Here is a 4,664-nt window from a genome sequence, read left to right on the forward strand (position 1 = left end):
TCTTTTATTGTTTTTATATGTTTTCTCTGTAATGCTTTCACCCAAGAATCAACTATGTTTGGTTAAAAAGAACTGTGTGGTAACTTATAACTGTGGGCAATTACACTGTTACTGGTCTCTGAAGAGAAGGCAAAAAGAAGCCCTCTTAGACAGCCTGTCTTTTGTTGGGAATAGCACAGTGAATGCAGGAAATTGGTCAGCCTGGAACTACCCCGGTCAGGAGGGAGAGAGGCAATGACCAGGGGAACCAGCAGCCTAGAGTGGGTGCTCTTGCTGGACTACTGAGGGGAAATACAGGTGTAGTTACCTGGAACTATGACAGCATTTACTATGGAAGACAGCATGAGCTGGTAATGGAGAAGTTCCCCCACATTACGATAGCATTGCCAGGACTGTGTCAAGTTGAACCACTTTAGCAGTGAGTGCAGAGGAAGATCTCAGAAAGACTCAGTCAGTTGTGTACAAGGGGAGGATTGGCACATCAGACAGTGGTGATGACCTCATGACTCTCTCCTTGAGTCTGAGAACTTATCAGGTTCAGACTGTCAGGACAGGAAAGCAACAAGAGACAATACTAACCTCCGTGCATGCAACAATGTTAATAGAGAAACATTCTGTGTGATTTCAGTTGGATAGCGGGGCCTCCTACAGTTGTGATTCCTCAGGATGAATTGCACTCAAACACCCATTACAAACACACAATCTAATAATGTACAATGGAGAGCATAATGCCGCCTGTGGGAAAATTGAACCTCATAGTCACTAACCCAAAAAATAACAGATGGTACCTGCTGAAGTTTGTGGTGGCAGATGGTAAGCACCACAAACCCCTCTTTGAGGACTATAGCCATACTTACAAGCCATGGATCTGATCAGGGTGTAGCGTCAGAATTTTATAGCTGCTGTGTGAGAAGCAAAAAGAGGAGTTCCATGGACAACACGGACAATTTTAAAAGCGGATGAGGATGTTTTCAAAGGCGGTGGTTGCTTTGAAGCAGTGGTTCCCAAACTGGGGTTTCACAAAATGTTACAGGGGGTTCTCACCGAAAAATTCCCTAATGGTGGACAGAGCTGTCCCTAGAGATCTCGGGCAGCAGCCCGGAGCCCCTGGACTTCCAAGAGCTAAGCAGATCAAAGCAAGCGTATCTATCACACTGAGGAGATTTAAACTTCAAGACTCCTTATAAGAAATGGAAAGGGCGGTGGCTATTTTTTGATGTTTTTAAAATTAAACAGGCAGTTAGTATTGTTTTTAAAATTATTATGAAGAACAAGTTTAAGCTTTGTTGTAACGTGCATTGTTTGCCTGGACTGTTCAAGACCTGAATGCTTGTGTAGGAGGAATTCTTTGAGTTGGCTTCTTAAATACCTTCATGCTGTTTCACATCTGATACTCCTTGATGAAACATAGGAGCCTTGTCTTATAACAGGCTTATTCAAAGTGATACAAGCTATGAAAGTGAGATCTCGGAGGAGTGTTGCCATTTTCATAATGTAATAAAAATACTGTAATGATAAATAATTAATAATAAATAGTGTGCAATAAGCATGCCATAAAAACAAACTTTATACTTCCAAGATAATGCTTTTATAATTTATACTCAGGTAAAGGAGAAACTCCCTGGAAATATTCATTTTTAGCAGGGGGTTCACGAGACACAACATTTTAGTGAAAGGGGTTCACAGGTTGTTAAAGTTTGGGAACCACCGCCTTGAAGGAAAGCCGTGACTGGAAGTAGACCCCACAATGGAACCTGTCCGCTTAGCACTATGGAAAATTCCAGTGACGCTATGTAACCCAGTAAGGACCTGCAGAGCAGGGGTATCATAGCATCTGTAGAGGCCAGTACAGCCTGGGTAAACAGCATGGTAGTGGTAAAGAAGCCATCAGGCAAATCACACATCTGCACGGACCCAAAGCCATTGAATCAGGCATTGAAAAGATGCCAATATCCAATGCCCATAATTCATTACATCTTTCCAGAACTTTCCAAAGCCAGAATCTTTACAGTCTTGTGTGATGTGAGGAATGTGTTTTGGCACATAAGCCTGGATAAAGAGGCTTCTATTCTGATGTACTACCAGCCAGGAGAGCTACTGACATGCCAGCGTGATGCACTTGAGAAAGGACAGGGTGTAGCTGTTTTGCAGGAGCAGCTAATTGCGTATGCCAGCACAGCCCTGTCAGAAATTGAATGGGGATATGCCCAAAAGGAAACAGAGCTTCTGGCTGTGGTATATGGAGTGGAGCAATTCTATCAGTACACCTATGGCCATCCAGTAATAGTCCAATCAGCCCACCAGGGCCATCTCTAGGGAGATGCGGGACCTGTGACAGAAGTGATGGATTCGTCTCTTCCGGGACCGACTGCGTTGGCCAGTCACACCAGCCCAAGGAGCCCCCCAAAGTGTTGGGCCTGGAGCGGTCACCCTGATTCGCCCTACCCAAAGGACGGCTCTGTAGCCCACAAACCCCTAGAGACAATCCATCCAATCCATCCTCTTTGTGCTCCCAATGGATTGCAGCAGATGTTGATGAGCCTCCTGTGCTACCAAGTAGAGATCAGACTGTCCAGGACGATCACTGGTGTTAGTGGACCCCCTGAGCAGGACATATATACCCAGCATCAGTGAGTGTGGGAAGGGGATCAGGACACTGAATCCATTAACACACAGCACTCTCTCCTGGTTTCAGCAGTGAGGGGGATGGAAATCAACAAGGCTATGGAAAAGGACAGGCAGTCAAGAGAGCAATCCTAGCCAGGGGGCCAGGTGATAAAAGCCAAGTACCAATAGGAGCAGAACCATATTTGCAAATTAAAAATGAGCTGCGCGTGCAGGATGGAATCATATTTCGAAAACAGAGAACTGTTGTCCCTGCTTGTTATGTACGGATGTCATGCAAAAAATACATGCCTCACACCTGGGCACTGAGAACTGTCTTAGATTGGCTCAAGAGGGTATTTATTGGCCAGGAATGAATACACAACTTCACTCCTTGATAGGAGGGTGTGATGCCACCAGCCGTGTGATTACTGCCAGCAGAAAGAGACTCTGTTTCCACATGAGCTGGCCACCTGACCATGGGAAAGAGTGGGAGCAGACTTATTTATCTTCAAGGAAAGGCAGTACTTCATTACAGTGGATTACTAGTCAAATTCTTGTGGGGGTCGATGCCCTTCCTTATATAAGAAGAAAGTCAGTAATTCGCAAAATGAAGGCCTACTTTGTGAGATATGGCATTCCAGAGCCTGTATTCACCAACAACAGACTCCAGTTTGCCTTGGAAGAATTCAAGGCAGGTCAGATCCCTTGTTAGCATTTTAGGCACACAGGAATACCCGTTCACAGGGTACCAAAACAGTCTAGTGCAGGCACTGATGGGACAAAGGATCAAAACCCTGCTACCAATGAGGGGACACCTGTTGCAGCCAGAAGGATGGAGACACCACTGAGTAAAGATGGCCATCAATCAGAGAAAGCAGGCACTAGAATATGACAGGTCAGCCAAAAGCCTATTGGTCCTGGAGACGGCACGACTTTGAGGATCTAGCCATTAAAGAGATATCAGAAGGAGTGGACTAAATGAGTCATGAAGCGTGCAGGGGCACCCAGGTTACACAAGGTGACTACACAAGAGGGAGAAGTGATCTGAAGGAAAAGGGGGAACTACAAAGCCAGAAGACAACACCAAGAGAGAGCCTACAGATATCATGACAGAACAGAGAGACAGAGCACCATCTGGAGGCCAGCTCCACCAGAGCCCTGCATGGGAGCATATGAAGATTCTTTTGTTACTAGCTTCCCTCACAGAATGTTGGTGATGCTGGTGAAGCACCTGTTACCACTTGTCACTTGCAGGTTAATGACACATCCCTTGTACAGGACGAGGGTTGGAAGATTCTGTCACTGGAGCAGCACAGCAGAAGTATTAAAGCACGCAGTCAGCTAGCTTTCCCCCCTCTCTCCTCTCGGTCACTCCAAACACAGACGCACATCGGTGTGAAGTTACATACTTGGGATGGGGTTGTTTGTTTGTTTGTTTGACAGTAAACAACGTTCTCACACACAGAAAAGTCATGGCAAAAGATAGACCCTGTGAAAGTATTTTTTTTAAAAAGACACAAAGTTATTTTATATGCCTTAGGAATTCATGCTTAAACTTTTCAGTATGTATTGTAGTGATAATGAAAGTTTTGGGACCCTGGAATCAGAATCTAGATATCCAGGTCAAAATTTTCAAAAGTGGCCACTATTCTGGGTGCTCCATTTGAGACCTCTTGGGCCTGCTTTCAGAACTGCTGAGCACCTAAAGTCCCTGCAAAAGCAAAGAGGAACTGTAGGTAACTTAGCGCATCTGAAAATCAGGTGGCACACGTCTCAAATTGGGCACTCAGATTAAGGAATCCCAAATTAGAGACCAAAATTTAAAAATTGGTTGCAAGTTAAAGATTTCCAGTCTTCAATATCCATTGCTCAGATTGTATGGAAATCATTATAAACTCACATGCAAAGGAACTGCAAATACATATTGAGGGCATATACGCCAAAGATATAGGGCCAGGTCCTCAGCTGGTGTAACTCGGCATACATCCACTGAAATCAATGGCGCTATGCCAATTTACAACAGCTGCGGATCAAGCTGTATAGGCTGCTAAAGAAAA

This window comes from Trachemys scripta, chromosome 1, assembly GCF_013100865.1.
Source record: "Trachemys scripta elegans isolate TJP31775 chromosome 1, CAS_Tse_1.0, whole genome shotgun sequence".
NCBI lineage: Eukaryota > Metazoa > Chordata > Testudines > Emydidae > Trachemys > Trachemys scripta.